The sequence below is a fragment of the Panthera leo genome, chromosome D2, assembly GCF_018350215.1.
Source record: "Panthera leo isolate Ple1 chromosome D2, P.leo_Ple1_pat1.1, whole genome shotgun sequence".
Classification (NCBI taxonomy): Eukaryota; Metazoa; Chordata; class Mammalia; order Carnivora; family Felidae; genus Panthera; species Panthera leo.
In genome coordinates this window covers 69,841,032-69,867,935 of record NC_056689.1, presented here as the reverse complement: position 1 = coordinate 69,867,935, position 26,904 = coordinate 69,841,032, and the positions used below count along the sequence as shown (strand labels likewise).

The following is a 26,904-nucleotide window of genomic DNA, read 5'->3' as shown; positions in this document are numbered from 1 at the left end:
TTTTTTTTGAACATCAAGGAAGCATTTGGAGGAAGACATCAGCCTGAAGTGACCTCAGCTGGTGCTGGTTGGTGAGGGAGAGAAGACTGGAGGCCTACAGATGTCACCTGATAACATCAGGGGGAAAAGAGAGGTAAAAATATTTAACACAGATTTTGTTGTTATTTCTGAAGATATGACTTCATCATTAAAAATATTGAAGATATTTTAAGCAAGCCTTTTAAAATTCACTTTTAAAAAAAAAGCACATTGCCAGTGGTGACCTTGTGGAGATCATAAATATCCACCCACAAGACAAACGTAAAAACCTCTTGAGGCTTGGAATAAAATTTTCAGTTACAGCATCTTACCTGGATTCAAAGTGCTGTGTCTTGAACAATTTAGAAGTGGGGGTGATACGCAGTGTTAGATTATTCAAAAACGGCCTTAGTGATGACAAAGGCAAATGATAAAGGTGCCTGGGAAGAGGCTGAATGCAATTATTTTATGACCTGAACTTAAAAAAAAAAAAAAAAAAAGGTTGGGGAGAGTGATATTTCTAAATATAACTATTACTACTTTATATAAGATGCAAGTAAATTGATCCATTCAGAATGGAAGTAAACGTTGTACTATTTCATAAAAGGGCCTATATTCAAGTAGGCTTTCTCTGTGGAAAGTGAGACATTGCCTTCCACTTGGCTTTGCCTTATTATAGTCAGGTATGTGCTCCCTCAAAGCGCCTACTGTTTTCAAGACTGTGTGTCACTGTGGGTAGTGCAAGGAGCACACATCTCTGGCCCTTGGAGGGTCTGTGATCTCTGCGGGAAGATCAGACAGAAGCAATGGAAGTGGCTTCCACATAATTCACTGTAATCTGGCTGTGAGTGGTTGGGAGGATGAACTGAGAGGAGGAGGCAGAACGACATTTGAGGCCTGCCTCCATAGGACCTTCTTGAAACTCAAATCAGATGTAGCACCCCCTGCTGGAGGAGTAAAGATCAACATCCTTAACGTGGGTTCCGGGGCCACCACAGTCTGGACGTCTCCCTCCTGCCGTTCCTCTCTCCATCTTCAGCCTTCCTGTTGCCGACCCCTACCCTGGCCACGACTCAGAGGCCCTCACCCCCGTCTCCAGCTTCAGCCGACCACCTGCTACCCACCCCTCCCCGGGCCGGCAACTTGCCTTCGCTCCTGCCCTTCTCTTTTGTCTTTGCGACACGTTCTCTCCTCTCCCCTTCCCTCACAAGCTTCCACCCAATCCTTAGCCTTCAGCTCGGTCTGCACATCCCCTGGGAAGCCTTCCTGGATGCCCAGTTTGGGTCAGCTTCCTTTGCTTTGCTCTCACCGAACCGTGGTCCCTCCTTTGAAAGTATGTCTCTCCATTTATGCTCACGGATCCACAGTGTCACTGTTGATTGATACATATCTCTCCTTTTATGCTAGAAGCCCAGAGAGAGCAGAGCCTTCATTCTTTTCCACTCGTCAATGCATCCCCAGGGCTGGCCCAAAGTGGATACTCGGTAAACAGTTGTAAATGAGTAACTAACTATGTATCTGCTCCAGCCTTTAACCCTAGGCCTATTATCACTACCCATACACAATAACTAAGATCTATGGGCATTACTATAAGTCAACCATTTTATGTGTGTTATCTCATCTAATCCTCACAAAATCCTGTAATATAGGTCCTGTTGTTATTATCGGTCCTGTTTTCCATGTGAGGAAGCTGGGGCTTCAAAGAGAAGTTCAGTAATTTGGTCAAGGTTGCAGGCACAGCTACTGTGTGAAGATGGGATTTGATCCCTGGTCTGTCTGACTCCAGAGCACTACCAACATTGTATTATATCGTATTGTATTATATTGTACTGTGTTGTATTACATTACGTTATGCATCATATATCGTATCATGTTATAATCTCATCTCTGATACTCATTTGGAATCTGCGCATATGATCTGCCGAGAGATCTAATGCCTTTAAGGAGCCCTCGGCCATGCCTTTCATCTTGGCCCCTGAAATTATTTTTAGCTGGTCCCCATCATGTGGTGATAGATATCCCGACTGATGGAGTCATTCTTACTATTTATAAATGTATCAGTCTATCGTGGTTATATCACTCCCTCCTTGAGACTGAATTCGAAGGTCCCTTCAGGGGTCAGAAAATGCATCTTTTCTTACGATCTGATTCATGACGTCTGGCAAATGTCGGACATACTGGGTTTTCACCTATCACTCCTTTGTTGGCTGATGGCATTATGAGGATTTCCTTAGAAGCAACAACACAGAATGGAAGCATAAACTAGATATTCTATACCTTTGATGTTATTGCCTTCCCTAGCATTTTACCAACATGTTGTCTCTAGTGGATACTGTTTATTTTAATATCCCACGCACGTCAACCCTTTAGCAGATATTTGTTGGGGGAGGGGGACCAGTTGCTGGCCAGATCCCCCACGTCCCTCCAACCCACCTTCTGGTTATGGAAAGAGACACTCGTACAGATGGTCCTCATTCCTGCCCTCTGTCTCAGGTATCTGAGTGACTTCCTTAACTTTCTCAGACCACCGGGTGACTCTGTACGAAGCCTTTCTTTCATTAACACGACTAAAACCACCAAGTTACCAGAACACATTAGCCTTTCAACCCTACTCTCAGATGTCTCCCCAAGACATAAGGGACGCCCAGGAACAGGCATCTGTGGAACTACAGAGGTTTTATGTGAGATCAAAATAGCAGCGGAACTTCTTAATTGTGAAACAATGGATCAAGAGAGGAAGATTCAGATAGGAAATGGTAAATATTCAATAAAGAGCATGATTAGAGTTCTCCGGCAGGGAATACCCACAGCTATCTTTATACTAACTTAAATTAAGCAGAAGCTCTAACGACAAGGATAAAATGAAATAATGGATGCATTATTTCTAGTGGGACTTGCATTGCTATTTGGCATAATTATTTGTGATATTGCACCCATCGGATAAGAAGCTTCTTCAGAGGGGAAAAAAAAAATAACAGTTTGTCTCCTTGAGAACAGAGAACAAAGGGCTTCTGTGGTCTCCAGAAGCTCACCCATCATTAGGAGGAGAAAGAATCTGTCCATTAGCAAGAAATCGTCCTAGAAGTCTTGAATATCTCCCCAGATAATCCCTCAGTGGACTTCAAATGCCTGCAAGGAGGAAGATACAGAAGCCACAGGCCTTGCAGCAGATGTAAGAAAGAAGATGTAGTTTAGAGATGATGCAAGCCAAAGAAAGGCTCTCTCCACCTTTGCTCTATGGTTGGTGACTATGTGTGTGTGTGTGTGTGTGTGTGTGTGTGTGTGTGTGTGTGTACATGAGCACGCATGTGCACCGGAACTATAAAATACGGAAAGGCAGCGTATTCCCAAGTTTGCTACCTTGTATGCCCTCTAGTTTAAAGGACCAGGTTTGGCTGAGAGTGATAGGAAACCCAAACAAGACAGATGTTTGTCTCTCTGCCTCAAGGAAGTCCCTGAGCAGTCCTGGCTGGCACAGCTGCCTACAGTCAGCAGAGTCTCAGACTCCATCGTAACCTCCGCTCTGCCATCATGAACGTGTGGTTTGTACTGGTTCAGGATGGTTATTTCATCTCTAAACATCGTGTCCAATCTGCCATGAAAGGGAGGGAGATAGCATCGCTCCTCCTGGTAAAGACCCCTCCCTGGAATTCGTACACACCACCTCTGTTTATATCCCATTGGCTGGAGCTGAGTCACATGGGCTTAGCTGGGAAGTCACAAGGGAAGCTGGGAAATAGGGTCTTTATTCTGGAAGAGCATATCCCCCAGGAAGCATCAAAGGGCTCTACTGCTGTCGAAAAAAGGGAACAGAAAGACTGGGGAGCAGCCAGCAGTCTCTGCAACATTCTCCAAGGTATCACAGCTTTGGGGATTTCTTTCCAGGCCACCCCGCTCCCTTCCACCCGCAGGAGTTGACCCATGCAGCTGTGGTCGTAGTGGGGATCCAGATTGCCTGGCGGCAGGGGATGGGACCAAGAGTTTATAGGAAACTGAAGCTGGATAAATTATATGTTCTCTCTCAGGAAATGGCAATTAGGACGCAGCAATTGTCATTAGTCTTTCAAACTGGACTCCTTGTGGTACCATCTGGTGTGGTTATCCTCTGCCAAGTTTGTCCAGAAGCAGAGAACTGGTCTGCAGAACCTCAGAGAGAAGCAGAGACAAGATACCATGCAAGCCTGGACCAGAGAAAGTCTGAAAGAGTAGTGTCCCTGATACCTGATGTCATTCTGGTTCTGGGGCTCAGCTGCCTTGCCTTCTCTGGGGTTGCATAAGAAACTCCCACGTCCTTATTGAAGCCCTCCACTTAGGGCTTGGCGTAGTTTGAGCGGGTTTCTCTCCCTTGCAGCCAGAACAACCTTGACAATGACAATGTCTCTATGTGGCTGTGGGTCTGACCAGGGGACACCAGTCAGCTGAATGGTCCCCTCCCTCTGGCTTCCTGGACAGGGACAAAGCACATCCCTCTCCCTAAGAACTGTGACCTCTGGGACCAGAAACCCATTAAGTTGATTCACTTTTAGAGTCTAAACTGTTCTCCTTCCTTTGCAACACATTTTCATTAGACCTTGGACGACCTGGAGACACCACACTGTAAAAGGAAGGACTATTGTTGGAAATATCGGGTAGCAAGGCAGGGGTTGGGAAACACATTTTAGGCCTTGTGGGCCATCCGCTGGCCTTCAGATCTCCACTAGATGTAATGTTATCCATTTGGCTTAGGTAGAAGACCAGACCTGGGAACTCCCAATATTATCACAAGCCTGGTGGTAAACAAATCTCACCCTTCTGACTGTATCTCATATAAACAATTCCCATCCAAAGAGCAAGGGACAGGAACGGGAATACTAGACATTACAGCCATAACCAAGGGTTTTCTCCTTTGCGTATTTCCAATTTCTAACACTTGGAAAAGCTACCAGATGAATGCTGCTGATTAATAGCTTGTCTGTCTAAACAAGCCTCCCAAACATACCCATCTAGCTTGATCTCTCACCTCTCTGGGCCTCAGTTTCCTCTTTTGTGAAACGAACGGTTGGTATTAGAACCCTGTTCCGACTCAGAGGTTGTAGGAGTCTCCACTCACAGAGAAAGTGGGATCAGAAACCCAGTGGTTTCTGAAGATAGAAGGAGAGAGTTCAAATGTTGGCTCTGCTACTTACTAGCTATTGGCACCTGGGAAATATACCACTAACCCTAAATCTCACTTTCTAATCTGTAAATGAGGAATGGGGACAGAGCGCCTACGTGCTGGGGTCTCCTGGGGCTAAATGGTCATATTAAGCGCTTAGCACAGTGTGCTTGACGCATGGGGTATGTGCAATGGGTATGAGTCATCGCAGCCCTGATGACCTCCAGTCTCCCTGAAATGCATCCATCCTGCAGATTATCACCTCCCCCCAACCCCACGTGACACGTACATAGACTGACTTGTCATATTTGATAAATGTTGTTTTTATTAATTAACTCTGTGAGGGAAAAGCTAAAGGGAAGGGAGGCAGGGCGTAGAAGGGAGGGTGCTTGAGCTGTGAAAAATTCCTGACTTATTTTCCAAATAATCTGGCTTAGCAAAAAAAAAAGAAGAAGAAGAAGAAGAAAGAAAAGAAAAGAAAAGAAAAGAAAAGAAAAGAAAAGAAAAGTGGGGGGAATCCCTTCCCAAGCACACATTCTGTTAATTTTCAAACCCAAATGTGCATTTCAATGGAGATTTAATCCATATGTTTCCGATTCTTTTGTGCTTAACCTATCAAAGCACTGTTTGAAAATAATTATTTGATGTCCAATAAACAGCCTTTCCTGTTGATTTTCCCATGCAACCACCTGGGTGATAGTTACCTGAAAGCCAAATGGCCCCAGATGAGACTCAAGGTACGTTCTGCACAGTGTGAGCTGCGGACGGAGCAACCGACCTTGTGACTCTCCCCTCCTGCTAGAGATGACAGGATCGGGGGTGTTAGCCGACGGGGGTGGCTATCCATGGCGTCCCGGCCATCTCTCAATGCAGCCTGACTTAAAAGGATGAGCTTAACTCTCACTAAAAAAGGGGGTCAGTCTCTCTCGTTGGAATTTGCACGAGGTGAGACAGAATGAAGGTGCCAGTGGGCTGGGGGTCCTCAAACTGCATGGTCATGTAAGCCCTGGGGTAGGGCCATTATGGGCTGTTTTAAGGTATTCCCGCAGAGGTAGACCCTTGAGTTTACTCGAGAGGCAATCCCAACAAGCACTGGTCAGGGAACAGGGAAGAGAAGGGGAGGGAGCAAGCCAGTCAAACACATTTCCAGAGGGGGCAATTGGAGTTCCATCTTGCTGGGGAACTCAGCTGTGGGCCTCGGAGTCATCTTGGCCAAGAGGAGAGGGAGCCGACTCCTGGTCATTGGTGGAGGACGGCTCCCTGCTCCCAGGGGCGTGGACTCCCTAGTACCGTCGATCTGCCCTGCAACAAAGGGTTGTAGGTGCTGGCGGTGAAGACGTGTCCTGCTGTGCCCAGAGGTGAGGGGCGCCGAGGGCATTCATGCGGGGCAGGCGGCGTCACTGCACGGGCCTCCGTGCGAGCTGAAGCAACGACAGTGAGGCAGACAGATGGGTCGGCAGTAGAATAGAACAGGTGCGGCGAGAGCGAGCCAGAGCAAGAGCACTTACCTCCCCGACTTGCCTCAGTTCCTTTCCACTTGAGACGTGGCCGTTCCACCTTTCCTAGATTCCCACAAGGGCCACATCTTTTCAACGACCCGCCCCATTTCCTTGAGCTGCTTTGAGCGAGTTGTTGTTTCCTGTCCAAGAAAGAAAGGACCCTCCCGTTCTTCCAGCACTGCAACTACAGAGACATGGTGTCTTCGAGAATCTCTCTCAGCTTTCTCCTCATCTCCTTACAGCAGCCAAGGGTTATTTTGGTGGCAAGCAACAGAAACCCACACCGATGAACTTAACGACAAAAGACTGAATCTACCGGAAAGATTTGAGACACTGGGGGTGGAAAGGAAAGCCACAGCATCCGGCCAGGGACGGACAGGAACTAGGTATTAGGTCTCTGTGGAGGGAGCCCCTGGATCATCTCACGTGGGGATTGGCACCGTGCAGGAGTGCTAGCCTTTTCTTTCATCCTTGCCATCCAGACAAAATTCAGAGGTGATGGGGCCAGCTTAGCCAAACTTAGGTCATACAACCTCTACTTGGCTGTATTGGGCAATGAGAGAAAATGCCTACAGAGGACTCTGCGGAGTGAGAATTCTTAGAAGACAATGTTGTTGTGAAGGAGGAATGAGTGCAGGCTAGGGGGGAGCACGCACGCACACACACACATACACACACTATACCTATGGATTCAGGAAGACTACTTAATATTCAATGAGGGGATAGGAGATTATAATGCAAGGTAGGGAGTGCTACAGTAGAGGTCTCTACATTCAAGGAACGCTGGGAGGCCAAAGGAAGGAGTAGCTGGGGCCAGAGGAAAGGCAGAAAGGTTTTGCCGAGACCCGACTTCAATATTCAATGGGTGACTGTTATATGAGGCGTTGTGTCCACTGTGACATTTAAGCAGAGTCTGGAAAGAGAAGCAAGAGTTCTACAGTGGAACCGAAGTGTGGAAGGAAGCGTTGCAGGTAGGAAGAATGGGTGTAAAAACGTGGAGGTGTGAGACAGCAAAAGCAGGGAGCCAGGCTGTGGGAGAGGCTGGTGGAAACAGTGGGGGAAGCAGACAGATCTTAGGGATCTCAGGCCAGGACATCACAACAAGCTTTCCGTGCCAAATTTACGAAACTGGATCTATCCAAAGGCAGTTGGTCAGACAAAAATGATCTGTGATGCATCATAAGACCGAACTCTATTGTGGTAAAGCATATTGTGTGTGGGAGGGGCAGTACAACTGTGGCCAGAAGGTCAGTTAGATGCCTCATGCGCTGCCTCAGGGCTTAGAGAGGGAGAGGTGACAATTATGAGAGACATTTGGAGGGTAGAATTGCAGAACCTGGTCGTCAGCTTCTGGGGGTGGGCAGACAAAAGAGTATAAACAGAGAAAGCTCATACAGTGACCATATTCAGCAGTAATTACAAGGCTTTTCCTCTCCTCCCATCATGGAAATGGGAAGGTCTAGTCCATTCTTTCTTCCAGAGATGCAGTGGTCATCCATAGAACCCCAACCTGGTTTTCAGACTTCAGCTAGGGAGTAAAGTAAGCCAGGAGGGCGTCAGGGAGAGGAAGGAGGGGAGCAGGGTCCAGATGGGCTGACAGTCCAGATGGGCTGACTGTGGAAGTGTTTATCTCCTCCGTGCCTGCTTTCCGAACTCCCTGACTTTCCGTTCAGGACCTTTCAAAGACTGATGCCAACCTGATGCGTCAGCCTTACCTCCTACCCCTGTCCTATACACGCACTGTACTGAAAACTAGATTCATTGCTTTCCACCTCCACACCTTTGTTCAGGCCATCCAGAAAGCCTTCCATGGCTTCCAAGTTCCAACACCACCTGCCTCTCCCATGAAGCCAGGCAGATAGCCCCCAGGAAACAAAAGGCCTCTCGGAAACACGATCTTGGCTCTTTTTCTGAGCAGCCTGGGAGCGAGGGTGAAACAGGAAGAGGTCTCTGCTTCCCGGGCCATCTCCCACTTGCAGAGGCCTAGGAAGCAGGAAGCTGGAGACACAGTAGGAGACACATGCTGGGAAAGCCTCCATTCAAAGTGCCAGGAGAGAAAATCTGATCGCCCTCTACCTGGCCCTGCTTGGACAAAGAGGCATCTAGAGGGAGGAGCCCATGCCCTCAGCTTCCACATGACAAGTGGGCACCTGGACTTTCACCTTTGCCTAGATTTCACATAATGGCAGATGGAGAAAGGGGGTAATTCCCCATAAGAAACTCAAGGTGCTGTAGGCAACCAGAAAGCAAATGTCTCCTGCAGTGGGGAACAAGCCAGAGGTTAGGTCTGACCAGAGGGCTTCAGGGGGCCAGTGAAACCACTTCCTGGCCACATCTCACTAAGAAGCCAGGCACGATGGCTGATTGCAGGAGGCTCTGAGGCCCCCTTCAGGGCTGGAGTGGAGCTGGGAAGCAGGTTTTTCTTGTAAGTTTCCAGTCTTGCTGCGGGCAATAGATGTGAATGGCTTATACTGATTGGGATCTTTCCTTGGGAGATCACACAGATGGCTTTTTCTTTCTCAGTATAGGATATTCAGAGTAAGAGGGAAGCAGAATTGAATGCAGAAGCAAAGGTCGCAGAGTGCAGACTCCTAGTCTTGTCTTTCACCCTCCGGTTCTGTGGCTTAAGGCAAATCTCTCAGTTTCCTCCTGTGTAAAATGGGCAATGCCAAATCCCTCACCTGATTCATCAGTTGGCAAGGAGAGAAACAAGTCACAGCTGTAAATGTGGCTGAAAACACAGCATGGCAATCGATCTGGCTATCACTATCAGAGGCACCCCATGAACAACGATCCAAATTTGTGTGTGGTCGTAGCCAACCTCTCCCTGCAATTCGCTTGCAAAAATGATGCGTGTATATGCATGCCTATATACTCGCACATACAGACACACATGCATATGTCATGGAGACTTTTGCACAACCCCTGACATTCTTGGGTTTCATCTGAAAAGAATCCAGCCCTCTAAATATCTCCCTGGTGACATGATCCGTTCAGGAGTAGGGCTGAGAGTTTTATCACTCTTCCTGTAGCAATGTAAGTTTCTCTGGGCCTCTCCCAAGTCAAGTAAAACAGTCAGAGTTAAACGCTGGCTCAGCATTTCAGTTTTTGCGAGGACATGTGCCAGCGTGATATGGATCAAGAACCCAGGGGAGTTTTCAAACCAATAATGCAAATGAAAATAAAATAAGTTTGGGCAAGCAGCCTGCAATGTTCATACTACATTCAGGGTTATGAGCTACCTTTCCCTGAAAATTATTGCCCCTAGAGGTACTTGCTGGAAAACCAAAAATTGCTCCCTTAACTTGGAGGTTTTAATCCTTGAGCTTGAAATCTACCAGATGCCAACATATTCAGTGGGTTTCTTCCAACCTTTATTTGGATGTTAATTGCAACCCTCCTTGTTTTTATCACACATTCCCTTCCATATTTCCACGACTCCACTACTCTGCTTCCCTGGCATAGATTCGAACGTCCTGGGTAGAAACAGTTGTTCTCTGTCAGTCGTTGCTAAACATGTTGGAACTCCTTCCAGATTGTAAAATCTCATCTTGCTCCCAACTCTGGCCCACCCTTCTGGTTGCGGCAGTTATAAAGCAGGTTTTGTGAAGGCCAGTGGGCAAAGATGAGTAATTAGGCCCTAAATCTATTGAATTTAAAAGTTCTCTTGGCCTGAAAAGTGAAAAATAATTAATTTTGTGTTGTAAAAGAGGAGGGGATGCCATGTGTCGCCATGAGGCCCCCCGAGCGGGCTCATCCCCTTTAGATGGAGATCACTGTCTATTATTCCCTTATAAGTGGGGTGGGGGTGGGGGTATACACCCTGGGGCTCAGGGAACCGGTCAGGTAGGGTCTAGACAAAGAAAGAGATTGGGGTGCTTGGCATGGTCCAAGGGGGTACCGGGCAGAAAAATGGACTCCAGTGGAGATGGGAGGAGAGGGTCCACTTCTCCTCTGCTAGGGGAGCACACGGGTGACTTTACAAGGAGCCTGCATGAAGGAGGTCAGAGTACCTGATTGCCTTCCCCCAGATGAATTTCTTTTTCTTGGTTCTACCTGAGAGCCCAGGATGCTATCAGGAAGAACCACAGTCTGAAGGGAGGAGCTTCGGAAGCTGTTCGGCAGATTGGAGGAAAACCAACGTACTGATTGGACCAAACTGGCCTGTCAACAGGAGTTGAGTTCTCAGGGGAGCCTAGGGGCTACGCGTCCTCAGAGTCCAGGGGTGGCACACCGGTCTCCCACCGAGGCGAGAAAATTGTGCCAACCCCATGCGAGTTCCCTGAAATGAGCCACAGGCATTGTGCCCCATGCGACACCGCTGTGGTATAGAGTTGGGGATAGCTGCCTTTTCTGGCGTCACTGGTACCCGCATCTCCTACCTACTGCATCAGCTCTGGCACGTTCCTCCATCCTCCACTTTACAATGGGGTTGATGATGGCACCTACTGCAAAGGATGGTTTAAGGACCAAATGATATATGTGAAATGCTTAGGACAACACCTGATCTCACAGCTCCAAGGTGCAAAACTTGATTCCTGAGAGAAAGCCGAAACAGAGGATGGACAGGGGTCCCGTCCTCTGATGAGACCCACCAGCACCACATCCTGTTTATCTGTTGTTCCCTCCTGTCCCCTACTTACCTTCGTTCTTGTTCTAGACCTCTTACTAGTTGTACGAGAAGAGTTGTTGTGTCGGCTTTTCCTGCGAGGTGACTCGTCCAAAAAGCGTAAGGGGAAGATGATGTATGACAACAGCTCATGGATATATTAAGCATAAACAAAGCAATTTCCTTATGGAATCCACACCGTTTAACGTGAGCTAACATGTGTCCAGCACTTTCCAGATATCACTTCGTTTTATCCTTTAAAAACTCTGCAGGGTAAATATTATTCCTGCTTGTCACAGAGAGAATCCCTTGAGCGTGGACTGGATTTACTGACTTATCTCTAGCAAATGGAGTATAGCGGGAATGATGAGAAGCCCCTGCCAACATTAGGTTATAAAAAGGCTCTTGCATATGCCCTCTCCCACGTCCACACTGCTAGCTCTAAGAGGAGTCAGCCGCCAGACTGGAAAGTGTCCTGCGGAAAGATCTGCATGGTAAAAAACTGAGAGGGGCTTCTGCAGTCCGCAGGGAATCCAGACTCTCAGCCCAACAGCCCATGAGAAACCGAACACAGTCAAGTCCACACAAATGAGGTTAGAAGTGGATCCTCCCCTGATCCTCAGGCCTTCGGGGGAGAGTGCAGTCCTGGGTGACAGCTTGGCTTCCAACTTCGTGACAGATCATAATTCAGGGGCTTCTAGCTCAGCTGCACTGAGATTCCTGACCCACAGAAATTGTAAGGTGATAAATGTTTGCTGTTTAAGGCTGCTGGGTTTTGAGGTTGTTTGTTGTGCAGTGTTAGAGAATTGAAACAGCCATTAAAAAAATTTTTTTTAATGTTTATTTATTTTTGACAGAGAGAGAGACAGAACATGAGCAGGGGAGGGGCACAGAGAGGGAGACACAGAATCCGAAGCAGGCTCCAGGCTCTGAGCTGTCAGCACAGAGCTCAATGTGGGGCTCGAACTCACGAACCACGAGATCATGACCTGAGCCGAAGTCGGACGCTCAACCGACTGAGCCACCCAGGCGCCCCACGAGGATTTCTAAAGTTCAAAACTCTAATTAGAGTCCTTTCTTATGACAGGCATAATTTCATTGCGTTCTGGGCCTCACCCTCACCCTCACCGCTGGTTCAGGAGAATAACGAAAGTGCTACGGAGTCTGGCTTAACCTTGAGGGGTATACACCTGTCACGGGTCAACGTCCCTTCAGAACACCAGCTGGCCAGCTGGTATGTCCCCACTTGTATGCTCTCTGGCCGCACAGATACAACTGCTAAGAGCACTGATGAGTATTACCGCCTGAAATTAACCATGGCTCTTGGGTAAAACTGGGAAGACAGATTGTGGCCGCGTTCGCCATCATGCCCCTCAGCGGCACTGAGGTCCCGCTGGCACCTGCTGCTGATGCAAGCATTTGGCCCTGCTGAAAATTTCAGTTCCCTGAGATTCTCTCAGGCCGGGCCATACGATACTGTTTTCTGGGCCCGCCACACTCTTCTACCGAGTCACGTTTCTTCATGCTCTTTATCTTTCACCTTTAGATGCCACTGCCTCTGGGACATGCTTCCTGACCACTGAGCCCAGGTCTGAATTGGGTGCTCATCCAAGATTCTCCCAACGGTGCCCTGACCTTCCGCAACCACAACACTTCTCACATGGCATGATATTGTCCGGTTATGAACTTCTTTCCCTCGCTAGACATACACTGCAAGATAAGCCATCTGGTCTCTTTGGCCACTGTTGCATCTTCAGCGCTTAGCACCGTGTCTAGCACCTCATAATTGAATAATAAATATCTGTTAAGTGAATGAACGCTTTGGACTCTTCAAGGCAAAAATCTGCGTCCAGAATTTACCGAGTGTCTGACTCTCAAAACCTCAGAAAACGGCAACCTGGATGAAGAATGTAGGCACTAAAAGGAAGGTGGAATGCCAAAGAACATACATATTCCAAGGAAAGTGGAAGAATGAGACAGCTGTCCAGATAATGGAAGCCATCAGACGCACTTGGGCTACAAGTCTCTGATTAATTTGGCCAAGAGTGTTCAGTTGGTCTAAATTATCTGGAAGATTCTTCCTTTTGCTTTGGTCCAGAAACTCTTTTCTCTCCTTTACACCTGGATAGTTGGCAAAGCTTGTCACTACCCCCCAGAGACTGTGGATGGCTTCCAAAGCACTGACCTACCTACCTCTTACCCGGTTTTGTCTCTTAGTTCCGGTAGGGTCCTGGGTTCAGGGTTTCAGAACTGTTTAAGAGTGACTTTCTGTTTTGACTCATCTTGCCACTGAACTTCAGTGAGCTTCAGTGTTTGGTATTTTCTTTTGCACGTTATTCTGGCTTTGAGAATGTTGATGGCAAACTTTAGAAATACGGTGGAAGGAAAAACTTTAACACATCTTCAGAAAAAGATCTCATTGAAGTTTTATATCTCGGCTTTTGCAGTTATCTTAAACTACTAAACTGTTCACAAGAGCTGCCGGAGATGTTGCTATTCCCCAGTCCATCTCCACAGAAAGAAAATCTTCTGAACAAAAAGGCGTTAAAAACTCAAATTGAAAAACTGGTTGATCTAATCAACAAGGCGAATAATAGGATGGATGCCACCTGTATCGATTAGCTTTTGCTGTAGAACAAGCCACCCACGACTAGTGGCTCACATCAACAACCACGTTTTATTTAGGTTCCAATTCTATGGGTTGGCTGGGTGGTCTTCTGCTCCCGGCTGCTGGGCACTCCCCTGTATCATGATAGGTCAGCTAGTGGTTGAGACGATCTAGACTGGCTTCCCTTACATGTCCGACAGTCTACAAGCTGTCCGCTGGGTCACTGTGATTCTCCATGTGGCCTCACGGTCCAACAGGCTGGTTCGGATTCAGCTGCAAAGCAGTCCCTGGGATCCAAGCCCGGCGAGAGAAAGAAAACCCTGGTGGACAATTTTCAAGTCTCCGCTTGCTTCGTTCACATTTGCCATTGTCCCAAGCCACACAGCCAACCAAAACTCAAGGGGTGGCCAAAGAGACTCTACCTCTTAATGGGATGCCTGCAACACCACAAGAGTGGATGCAGAGAGGGAAAGGCTTTGTGGCCACTCTGACGCTCTTTCATCGTAGCGTTTCCACGCGACTTACCCAGTCAGGTCCTCGTGGTGGCTCACCGAGGGAGCATCCGTTTCCATTTGATGGATGAAGCCACTGAGGCACAGGGAGGTAAAGCAGCAGGGTCATGGTTCTACCACGAACAGAGGGGGGACTTGTACTTGGTTCTGCATTGCTCTGAAGACTGCATTCCTAACCATTGTGCTTTGCACCTAACATGGTACCTGCTGTTAACAGGTTGCGAATCTGAATGTGAGGCTATTTTCTTTCCGTGTGTTTAGGTGGCAGCTTCAGTCTGTGTTTATCAAATGTTTTCAAGATATTTTGCAAAGATTATTTTCATTACCGGTTCAATAAAACCTCAAGTCCCAGATGCGGTTAGTCAAGCTCTCTTCTCCTGAACTTTCAAACCCTGAGGCACTTTATGGTCAGGCAGCCTCAACCCCCGCCCACCCCCACCCCCACTCCTTAGTGACATTCCTTCCTGCTTATAAACAAAAAATATCCTCTTTTTGGAAGCCATGAAATTCTGCTGCAGGTTCCACCCTTGAAAGAGACGAGGCTCAGAACCTCTGGGCTCATTCCCAGCCCACGCCTCCTCTCAAGACCAAGGGGGCAGTTCAGGGCCACATCCGGGGATGTTGCCTCAGTGCATAGATGAGAGGTGGTCATGAGAGGCTTTCACGTTTCGGACAAATTATGAGCCAGAAAGAAATGAAACCGGAGCCACAGTGAGCCGTGCCTCCAGCGCTGCTCTCTGGCCAGTCTCTACAACGTCAGATTTTCTCCATTTCTCACTTCTTCTCCTCCGGCCTCGTCCATGCCCTTGCTTCCCACCCCTTCCACTTCCATTTCTTAGGATCCAAACATCCTTTCCTCTCCTCTCCATACCCTTCTTTGGCTGAGGAATGCCATTTAGCAGTAGAAACGAGCCCAAAAGATGCCTTCAGCCGCACTTTGAGAAGACAGACGACCCAGGAGGTGAATTACAGCCACGTGATGAATCTGGTACCCGTTTATTTTGAGGGGAAAGCAGCACATTATTTTTTTTTTTACTTACATCTATTCTAATTCTCCTCTGAAGTTTCCCATCGAGTAGGAATGAATTTATCTTCATTTGACAATTTTATGACCCACATCAGCCAGTTCTGTCCATTTATCTGATTTAAAACGCAACCAAAGGACTGGGCTGCTTTCACAGAAATCCAAGCATGACCAGCAGTGTTCATTATCAACACAGATTTTTCATAACTTGTGAGTTTCCCAGCGTGGCTATTGGGGCCTGCTGGTTAAGCTTACCTCTTGAATGACCATTATTCAGCAATAGCAAATGATTCAGTAATGAAAACAGGGGCCTGATTTTTTTTTTCTTTTTAAAGATTTATTAAAGCACCTCAGAGGCTGTTTTTCATAAAAAACTCAGCCCTTAGAGTGGCTGACCTTAAAAATCTGTTTATCTAAGCTATATTCCCCCCAAACGCTGACCAACATGATAAATAATTTATTTAATGTTTCCTTAAATATTATTTTGTTTGGTTTAAACCCAAAGTAGAAACTCCTTCTCCCCGAAAGGAACACTGTCTCATTTTTGTATACAATGGAAACATTTGGGGACAAATAAAAGAAATAAAATATTTTTCACAAAATTTGGCTTACTGAGCGAATGCTGGCTAATCTAGGGGCTGTGGAATAAATGTGGTGATGTTAGGGAAGTTAAATTAGAAGCTGGGACTTTGAGTGAAGGTTATATACTTATTTTGAGCATTTCCTTATGCCCATAAGAAAATAAACATCCACAAATAAACACAGCCAGTAGGGCACAAAGGGGTAATCAATAGAAAAATGGTCCCCACCCAAGCCACAAGCAACACAGGGGCTGTGTTCATCTTGACAAGAATTCTTTCCCGGAGCTTTCGGTAAATCTAGAGCTCTGCCATATTGTAACCGTCCTTGAGGAGAATCTGTTAAAGGTTCCCATTTCCCTTGCACAATTGTCCCTCAATCCACGGGACCAGTAATCCTAGAATTCCTACCCCCGGGCTATAGAAGCTGGCCCTGACGCAGGCTAGACAATCAGATTCTACTCCCTGAAACTCTGTGACTGGTTACATCACACATGGGCTCAACCTGAGCTGATTATAATCTGTGGCGTTTTTTTTTTTAAATTAAAAAAAAAAAAACAGGAGAAGAAGGGGCCTCCCCCTCTTTGAGTCATGGAACTGGAAGCAAAGTAGAGGCTGCCCAAGAAGAAGAGGGAAAGGAGGCCATGGGAAAAGCAGAGCTAGGCGGTGGGAACGGTGATTTCTGATGACGACGCTACGTAAGTTCCCAAAGCCTGACCCTAAATTCCCCTCTCGCTCGCGGAGGCTGGCTGGAATCAGGACTGCCATGCTACTTCTAATACCCAAGAGTCTCGAATAATCCAGTGAATCAAGGATGAGACACAAGGGGCCCTCGGGGGATGTTTGTTTATTTGTTTGTTTGGCCTTAGTTTTCTCTTAGTAACTTAGATTTAGGTCTATCTGCAATCCCAGCATATCATTCTGCTCATCTTTTTTTTTCTTCTTTTTTTGATGGAAAGTTCCCTATAGAAACAGGATGGCAGGATGCCTAGTCAGATGCTTGCAGGGAAGAGTATGATGAATACATCCTAAACAAGCGAGTCCCTAAAAATACTCTTGCTGATTTTAGAACGTATCTTCGGATTACCATTAAACACGAGCGTGTTGCTCAATGACCTGGGAATCCTTACACTTTAAATATAATTATGAAACACGTCTGTGAGGGCTTATCTCCGGGCCAGCTAAAGACATCCTTGTCACCTTAAAACAGTCACCCTTTGAGTGATTGCTAGGTGCCACGTATTGTGTGGAGTGCTTTACATGTACGGCCTTATTATAACCACCCACAATCCTGTCTGGCCGCTACCCCCTAGGGTACCGTCCAACTTCACAGATGGAGAAAAGACACTCAGAGTGGTCCAGACACTTGTTCAAGGTCACACGGTTTATGAGCTGTAGAGGCTGGATGAGGTTCTGGGTCTAAGGAGCCCCAGCCTTCCTAAACTCTGGCCACTGTGATGAGAAAGTAAACAGCAGAGGGAGAGCCACCGAAGAGACCAGCTCTGTCACACGAGATTCAGGAGGGGCTATTACGAAGAGTCATCAGTGAGCAACAAACACCGAACGTGAGGTTAGACTATTCCAGGCTGCTACCCTGGTTCTGCCATTTTCTTCCCACATACTTTCAGATGCATCTTTTCATCTCACCACACCTCAGTGTCCACGGCTGTGAAGCAGGCTGATAATACTGTAACAGAGAGCCTCCGGATACGATCCCGTCATCTGCAGAGGCAAATGCCACTCCTGGCGTCAAGAGGGAGGGTCCATTCGCCTCTCCTCGAATACCGGCTGGCCTCAGCACTTGTTGGGGCCGATGGGATGGGAAGGAAGTGATGTTGTGGAACTTCTGAGCCCAGGCCCGTAAGCTTCTGCTGCTTCCCTCTGGGGGCCCAGACCCCATGCTGTAAGGAAGTCGAGGCTCGACTGGCACACAATTAGGGGGCCTGGAGGATGAGCAGACATCTTGAATGTTCAAGCCCTGACCAAGCTCCCAGGGACATGCAGCCTCGTGAAAAGCTCTAAGCAAGACCGGAAGAAAAATCGGCTCAGCCCAGGCACAAAACCGTGAGAGATAATGAATATTGTCATCTTAAGCCATGACCCTGCAAGCTGATAACTTATGCAGCAACAGATACCTAACATGCTTATTTCACTGGGGGGTTGGGGGGATTAAATGGGCTCATATATTTATTTTTTTTAAGTTTATTTATTTTGAGAGAGAGAGAGAGGGCAGGGGCGGAGCACAGAACGAGGGAGAGAGGGAGAACCCCAAGCAGGTCCTGCACCGTCAGAACTCATGAACCATGAGATCGTGACCTGAGTCGAAGTCAAAGGTCAGACGCTCAACTGACTGAGCCACCCAGGCGCCCCTGGGCTCGTGCATTTAAGGGCAAGAACATGAAGAACAGTGCTTGGCATTCATGCATTTCCCGGGCAAGGACTTTGTGCCAACACTGTTCTAGGCAACTGGGATACTGAGGAGAGCCAGACAGAGCCCCGCCCTCTCGGAGCTCACATTGTAGGAGGAGGAACAGTAAACGGCAACAAGAAAACGATCCCAGTGCTGATTGCTACTCTACAGAGTTGCCTGTAGCAACTGTCTGTGCCTGCCGCTGATGACCCTCGGGTCGGGTGACCCTCAGGTCAGGCCTCCAGACGTCAGATGGCCGTGAAGCAGGGGAGGAGGCAGAGCCCGAGAGGCAGAAGACCTGTATCGCACGGTAGGGTGGGAGGCCTGCACCGACAGCTGTCCGAATGATGTGAGAAGTGAGCCACGCCCTCGTGGTTCGCCCACGATCCCTACAGCACCCACCCCTCCGTGGATTTTAATCGCTTGTCATCTGCCTACCCTCACCCACCGCAAGCTCTCGGGGGCACCCAGAGGTGTTTCTCACTCCGGTTCTCTGTGGTTGGGGCAGTGGCTGGCACCCAGCAGGTGTCCAGGGAGCATTCTTGGAAACTGCGTGAATTCGGGTCCTGACCACACACTGCCCAACAGTGGGGCAAAAGTCACCGAGCTAAGAAGCGGCCCCCAAACACAGCAGCCACCCTCTGCAGGAGTCACCCACAACACAGTCCGGCTCCTCGCTTCGCAGATAAGCCTGTGGGCCCCTCGGCTGTCGCGTGACCCCCACACGCAGCCTGAGGAAGCCCTGCGTTACTGGCGCCCGGATGCTGGGGACAGCCCCGGTCCCCATTCCCAGGAGGAAAACGCTTACCTACACCTCCCTTGAACTGATCCCCTGCAGAAACTGCTGAAGTACAGAGGGCCCCCTAGACCGTCTCCTCCTTCACCCAGCAGCCACACTGAAAGTTCCAGAGAGGACTCGTCGGGAAGGAAGGTTGATGGAGGGGAGGTTTCTGCCCGGCACCCCCCACCCCACCTCATCTGCCCCTGGAAACCGTGCTGCGGTGCAGCGGGCCTCCTCAAAAACACCAAGTTCAGTTTCAAAGACAACACCTTGGTTGTGCACCCCCCACAGGCCCGTGGGCTGTGCCTCATCCCCCCCCCTTCCCCCCACCCTCCTCTTTATCCTCCCAGGACCTGATAGCAGGAGGGCACCTCGTCCTCGGAGCGGCCCCACATTCCACAAAGGGGGCCTTGCTGTTTGGCACTCTGGGAGAGAAAGCCCATCACAGGCCTTCCCGATGGAGCGCTCTCTCTCTCTCTCTCTCTCTCTCTCTCTCTCTCTCTCCGCCTCTCCTCCAGCTGCTCCTGGTTCAAGCCGCTGCCTGCCCTGCCTAATAATGCCTTGTCACGCAGCGACAGAATTATGGTCTCACACTGGCTTCACATGTCACAAATAATTGTGCTCCTTGCACATCATATTGAAGTTGTCAGGACTCTCTTACGCCTATAATTTGTGTGAGTTGATCATACTTTGGTAAATCAGCAGGTCGTGACCTGTGCCCTTTAGCCCCAGTGGCTGGCTGAGAGCGACCTACAAATCTCGTGACAGGGACAACAGAGAGGGTATGAACTGTTCAATTGCTCGTGTCTATCACCCGCCATGGAGAAGTGCTCTCGCCTTTTGCCGTCGCTTTAAATGGACCAGCGCGGCACCCCATGACATCCTGCCTTCGTTTCTTCACATCTGTTTCTCCCCCTTAGATTATTTTGAGCACTTTTGGATATTCCTTTTTTTTTTCTTTACCACAAGACCTTCTGGTGCCAAACCCAACTGTCTTTTCTTCCATGTGTTTTAAATAAATAATAATAATAATAAAAAACCTCTGGCATTTGTGATAAAGTCAGCAGACCTCACTCTGTGTCCAGCCCAACTGAATAGTGTTTCCCTCTCGTTCTAGCAATGGTTAAATCCCTCTGGCAGCTTTATGGGCTCCTTTGCTAACACTTTATTGGGTAACACGTTCACAAATAGTGTTCCTGAGCCTTTGTTTTCATTAAGGTACAACATGTACCATCAAGTTGCATTTAATTCACTGCTTCTATATTTTATACACTGTATCGCTGACCGAGACCTTCTGTATCTAATACTGAAAAGAGAGTAATAAAGTTTAAAATGCTTTTACTACCCAATATCTTCAATAATTGACTTCTAAAAAAAAAAAAAAAAAAAAGAAAAAAAAAAAAAACAGTGAAAAAGAAGTAAGATGACCAAGTCCTGGCCAGACTGATGTTCTGCAGATACACTGGAGTGAGGTCAAGAATAAAGTGGTTTTATGTGCGTCTGTTTCCAGGAAAGCTGTGGTATGTAAGTTAGGTGCTTAGAGAGCTGCTAACTCTCTCCTTGGGTTCAAGACAGAGAAGATGATGGGAGTGTGCATGTGGATATCCACTCCAGTTGCTTCTTTGGCCATTCTTTGGCAAAGCTACTCCACCCCCGCAGAAAAGTACACTAATCCGGCAGGTCCAGAGGCAGATGGCAACATCCAACGTCCCATCCTTCGATGCCAGAGTGTGTGGACCATGCCATCTGTTGGTACAACAGCAGGTGTAGGGCGATGGGTAAAATGGAAACCAAATGAGCCAAGCCCTCACTCCACCCCGTACAAGGCACGTGCATTTAATTTCTAAAGGCATCAACCGAGGGGACATGAACCAAGAAGGGTAATCAGCAGCACACACAACCAACACCAAGTTCGATGAGGGACACGAAGCCAAGTCGTTCCACTGTTTTGGAACAAGTGGCTGTCTGATTCATAGGCACAGACCAGGACTGATTCTAGGCACTAAAAGATATTTCACTTTTGACTCAATTTACAGACTGCTAGTCACCAGTGTAGGGCAGGGAGTGGGGCAAGAAGAGGGGTGGAGGAAGGAAATGTAGACGCCAGGTCACAACTGTAAACCTGCAAAAAAAAAAAAACCCCATCTTCAAAGCTAATTCAGTGCAAATGTAGACGGTCATGGGTTCTACATTTACCTTTTAGCTCTGTTCGCTGAAAGAATTCAGTGGAAAGGCGGACAGGGTTTCAAACCACTGCACCACCTCTGACCAGCCTGGTGACCTTGACAAATGACCGCCACTCTCTGGGTCTCAGTCTCCTCATCTATACGGGATTTGGCATGTAGTGGGCGGTGAGCATATCTTGATTTTGTCTCAGTCTGGATTCTCATTTGTGAGCAAAGTAGCCCAATGGCTAACTGAAGCAGAAAAGGAATTTAAAAGGAAGATGTCACATGGCTTACAGGGTCTACAGGAAGCCTGGAGAGCTGAGATGGAAAATGACCCCGAACCAAGAGAGCTGCAGAGCAGCGAACACAGTTGAGGTCATGCCTTGGGCGTTGTCTGGTTATAATGCTATCCTCGGCACCGCGACCACCGGCCATTTGGTGCCACCACCCGACTCCAGACTTCTCTATGAGCCTCTGCTTTGTCCCTTCCAGATTCAAAGTCCCTGGCAGCATCTTTGAATGGCCAACCCCAATATGGCCATGCCTAAGCTGTTAGAAGTCAGAAGGAGAAAATAGACTTAGAAACTTGGAAGATGTTCACCATAGCTCTGGAAAATCCTTGACCAAGTATTTTCTTCATTCTTGTTCGCTACACAGAGCTCGGGGAGAGCGGCGTTCAGGTTCCAGGTTTTCCTCACAACCACTTTAATATAGTATATTTTTTGTAACCCCTTCAGCTTGTCCAAAGCCACATAAAGAAAAAGTGACAATGTTTGGAAGGAAAACCCACACATCTCTGATTCCTGTTGTGTCCACACTAGCGCACGTGGAGTGACTATGGAAAAATTCCAGAGGAAAGTGTGGGACGATGGGTCCCCACTGGAGCTGCAAACGCTGGCTACCAAGTGCAAAGTCACTTTTGACTTCTGAACCCGTCACCGGTGAGACAGAGTTTTACAGAAGTGCCTCAGCTGGAGAAGCAAAATGGCGCCTTGGCCAAGTCTACGGATAAGAAGAGGATGCCAAAAGTACCCTCAAAAAACTGGAAGATTCAGTTATATATTCCATTTTGAGCAGTTATGTTCTAGGCATTAGGCTAAGTGCTTTTGTGGCATTATTCTACTTAACGGTCAAAATACATCAGCAAGGTATTTATTATTATCCTTATTTGACAGATCTGGAAATCAAGGTTCAGAGGCTAAGAGCATGCGGAATAACATAGACATGGCACAAAACCTGGGCCTCAGAGCTTTGGCTTCAAAGCGGCACATGCCCACAGATGTCGCTGAGTAGTGGCAGGGGGTAAGAAGGACACCGGAATCTCAGGGTGCGACAGCACAGAGACTTAAGAAATTCCTGACGATCTCCTAATCTCAAAACCAGTATTGTTTGGACTGAGCGATCAAGGGACAAAAAGCCAAGGAAGATTTCATGATCTGGAAACTCTCAGTCCCTTTAATATGAAAATGCTCGACATAAAGTATTAAAGATGTAAGGATTCCGAGGTTGCAGGCGGCCAAGGGAGATTAAGAGCTTCTTTCCCCAAATGAAGTGCACAGTGTATCCATTACGGGGCATGGAGATTTCTCCTCCCTCCCCCCCCCCACCCTCTCCACTTAATAGGCAAAATGCTAGAAACTTTGAAGAAATGTTTTCTTTGTTCTTCAAGTTCCATGATTAATTAGGTATAAGCCATGTTTCAAAATGTTTCGTCATTTATTTGTAATTCTCCCCAGAGCATGTATAGTAACTTGGCTCAGAACGCATAGATCACATTGCAAATACTACTCACAGGCTGAAACTTTTTGTTTCCTTCTCTTCCCCTCTCTGCTTTCCCCTATGACACTGGAGTTGAAGAACAAAGCTGGATTTCAATCCGAGAGCACGCCCCGCTCTGTATGGATCTCCCTGGCCCGTCTGTAACCTCCGGAAGAGGGACTGCAACTGGAAATGGCCAAGGGGGGGCAACCTGGGACCCACACGTGGATGGAGGCTTTGGGGTTGCTTCAGTCCCTGGTCAAGTAAAGATGGGCATTTGCTTCTAGACCACCTTTATCTCTCTATCTCCATCCACGCCACCCCACCCCCCTTCCCGGGAGTAGCTCCCAAGTATAAACTAGCGAGCAGTGTTAGTACAGTGGTAAATTGTGAGGGCCTGACTCAGCTCTTGGAGCTTCGTTTCTCTTATCTGTAAAATGGGGACAATAATAGCCTGCGAGATGCGTTAGGGCAATCCTGGGATTGAATACGGCTTCGTGCGGTACTCCATTTAGAGCGTGCTTTCTTTGAATATTTCCTGTTGCTTTTATTACTGTCCGTTTGGCTCAACTCCCCACGCCAAACATGCACACGTGCCCACACCCCCCCCCCCTCGCCCCCAGGGCTGTTCCTTCCTCCTCCTGTCAGGATCCCTCACCTGCAGCCTCTCACTTTGAGGCAGCACCTCACTTTGGAGTACCTAAGTTGCCACATTTTTTGCTTCCCTTCACTCTTATCGAAGCAAATACTCCTCTTCCAAAGCTCAGATCCAAAGTCGTCGCCTCCTCCTAGAAGCCTGCACTAGTAGTCCCAAGAAGTACCAATGATTTGCCCTGTGCTCACTGTCCTCACTTTGCAGACTATTAGAACTAGTTGAACAGCCTGGTCGCCCTTATGGGCAGGGTGCGGCCAAGGGTGACGCATGGGCTGGATAAACTTCACCTGCCTGGAGTTTCGAAGTATGTTACACTTGGGGCACCCGGGTGGCTCTGTTGGTTAAGCGTCCGAATTCAGCTCAGGTCACGATCTCGCGGTTCATGGGTGTGAGCCATCGCCCTACCCATTGAAAAAATGGAGGGGCGCCTGGGTGGCTCAGTCGGTTGAGCGTCCGACTCCGGCTCAGGTCGTGATCTCACGGTTTGCGGGTTCGAGCCCCGCGTCAGGCTCTGGGCTGACAGCTCGGATTCTGTGTCTCCCTCTCTCTCTGCCTCTTGCCCGCTCATGCTCTGTCTCTCTCCCAAAAATAAATAAACATTTAAAAAGAAATTTTTTTAAGTATGTTGCACTGACCCACTCGGTGCATTAGTTTCCTAGGACTGACATAGAAAAAGTGCCACAATTTGAGTGGCTTACACCACAGACATTTATTGCCTCACAGTCCTGGAGGTCTGAAGTCCGAGATCAAGGTCTCAGCCGGGTGGGCTCCTTCAGGGCTCCGAGAAAATCTGTTTCCGGCTTTGCCGCTAGCTTCAGATGCTCTGTTGCCAGTCTTTGGCGTTCCTTGATTTGTGGAGCATCACCCTGATTTCTGCCTTCATCCTCACATGGCGTTCTCCCTGTGCGTGTCTGTCTCCATGTCCAAATTTGCTCTTTTTATAAGGACACGTTATATTGGTTTAGGGCCCACCCCAATGACTTCATTTTTTTAAATGTTTATTTTATTTTGAGAGAGAAAGACTGCACACATGAACAGGATAGGGGCACACACAGAGAGAGAGAGAGAGAGAGAGACAGAGGGAGATGGGGAGAGACAGAATCCCAAGCAGGCTCTGCATTGTCAGCGCAGAGCCCGACACGGGGCTTGATCTCATGGACCACGTGATCATGACCTGAGCTGAAATCAAGAGTCAGACGTTTAACCAACTCAGCCCCCCAGGCTCCCATTTTAAAAAAAAAAGTCGTTTAAATTTATTTTACCTAATGACTTCATCTTAACTTAATCTATAAAGACCCTCTTTCCAAATAAGGTCACATTCACAAGTGCTGGGGGGGTCAGGACCTCAACATCTTTGGGTAGACACAACTCAACCTATAGCACGGCAAGGTTAACAGCTCTGAGGCTATGTTTGAAGTCAGAGGATAAGTCAGGGCCGCATGGGTTTATTCCGCGCCTAATTATAGCAAGGGCAGGGTGCTGAGAAGTCTGAGCGGGTCTCACCATAGTAACACCTGAACCTGTATTTCTCCTCAGACTCAGGCTGGTGGTTCTCACCCTGCCTGCCTCAATAGAATTACCTGGGAATCCTAAGGACAAGACAAATAAAACAAGACAAAAACTACCACTTCCGGAGGTGGGGGAAGACAGAGTCCATCTGTCTTCAAGCATCATCGTTTCAGGTACAGCCAGGGCTGGGAACCTCTGTACTAGACTAAACATACGAGCAACCCATGTGGTTTTTCCCTGGTCCAGCCTGAGAGGCATTTCTTGCTTGGGGGCTGACAATGTACTCAGGATGTTTAAATGACTCTTAAAAAATTAAACTGACCTCTTACGTAGAATTTTATGAAGAATATAGAACGTTAAACTTCTCCAGATGGTTGACATTAAGGAGGAAAGACTCTCCTTTGAAACAGGCAGCCATTGCCTTATTGTTAGACTAGTTCTGATGGTACCGACTCCTGCCCAAGGGGAGAAGTGTAGGCTAAGTTTTTAGTCGCACACAGTAAGTACTTTGAGATCCAGGAGGGAGAGGTTTTGTAAGTGAAGACACCATTGTTGGCTACTCCCGTGGTGGCCGGAATGATATTCCAGATTAATACTCGATCTGGCTGGCTGGTTCACCAGGGACGTGGTAGAATCGGTGCCTGGCCTTTCCACTGGAGAAACGAGCTGGTGTATGAGGGTATGCAGACAGCTGGAGAAAAATGAACAATTTGCTGGCCAGGCTTTTGGTAGAAAAGATAGCAAGAGCACTGATAGTGATAATAATATCACTAATAATAGCTAACACTGATATGAGTACATTTGCCCCTGATGGTTATAGTACGAACGCCTGTATCGTTAACTTTTCAGGCCGATTTTCTAACGGCCAAAATTCCGTTTTGAATATCCGGCTACTCGAATGCCTACCTTCTTCCCTGTGTCTTAGAAATACGAACACAAGGAAGATTCTTTGGAAGTTGAAGGCATCTTTATTTGGCACAGGTCATTGAAGAGTCTAGCAGGACAAAAGATGCCCAAATGGGTGTGTCAGTCTTTGGTGAACTGAGGGCCAGACGCCTGAGCACAAGTTGCAAGAAACAGCAAAATAACGGGTGTGTAGGCCTATAAAAGGACTGGGAAATTACTCATTCTGATCCAATTCCTTTTTCTTGTTTCAGAGGCAATTGCGGGAGGAGGAGGAGAGGAAAATGGTATAGTCCGTGAGGACTGGCTGCGTGGTTAGTTGCAGAAGGTACAAATCCCAGAGATAGAAACGATGCCTGGGGTAGTGCTGTCTTCACCAGAATGCATAGAATAGCACAAATGATCTTTCATCATTTCCACAAGTTTGCCCTCAATTTGATTACACGGGTCTCAGCAGATCGCGTCCAGCAGAAAGGGGAGGAAGGTACACACTTTGCCTGGGTCACGTGAGTGACGGTCAGGTTAGGGACAGAGGAGCCCTCTTCTGCCAAGAAGTTGATCTCCAGTATTTATTTGGGTGCAAACCAAAGTAGAATAATGGGGAAGGAGGTCCTTCATGTAAAAGAAACTCAAAAGCTTTACAGACTGAATTAGGTGTAATCCTTATGGGATCCCTAACAGCTCATAAATAACTTTTAATGAGATTTCCAGCAAGTCAAATAGCACATGGGGGAAAAA

At 47.7% G+C, this 26,904-nt stretch overlaps 2 long non-coding RNA genes and 1 other non-coding gene across 3 annotated transcripts; 2 read left to right on the top strand and 1 right to left on the bottom strand.

Annotated features, from left to right (window-relative positions):
* Positions 1 to 26,615, top strand: LOC122201993. The gene is made up of 3 exons (XR_006194417.1): positions 1 to 133; positions 25,291 to 25,436; positions 26,421 to 26,615. It is a non-coding gene; the product is annotated as an uncharacterized LOC122201993 (long non-coding RNA).
* Positions 17,347 to 19,765, bottom strand: LOC122201992. The gene is made up of 3 exons (XR_006194416.1): positions 19,527 to 19,765; positions 19,201 to 19,288; positions 17,347 to 17,925 (listed from the first exon to the last, which is right to left on the bottom strand). It is a non-coding gene; the product is annotated as an uncharacterized LOC122201992 (long non-coding RNA).
* On the top strand, positions 24,181 to 24,265 carry TRNAR-CCG. Its single transcript has one exon. It is a non-coding gene; the product is annotated as a tRNA-Arg (tRNA).
* Positions 26,616 to 26,904: the final 289 nt, after the last annotated feature.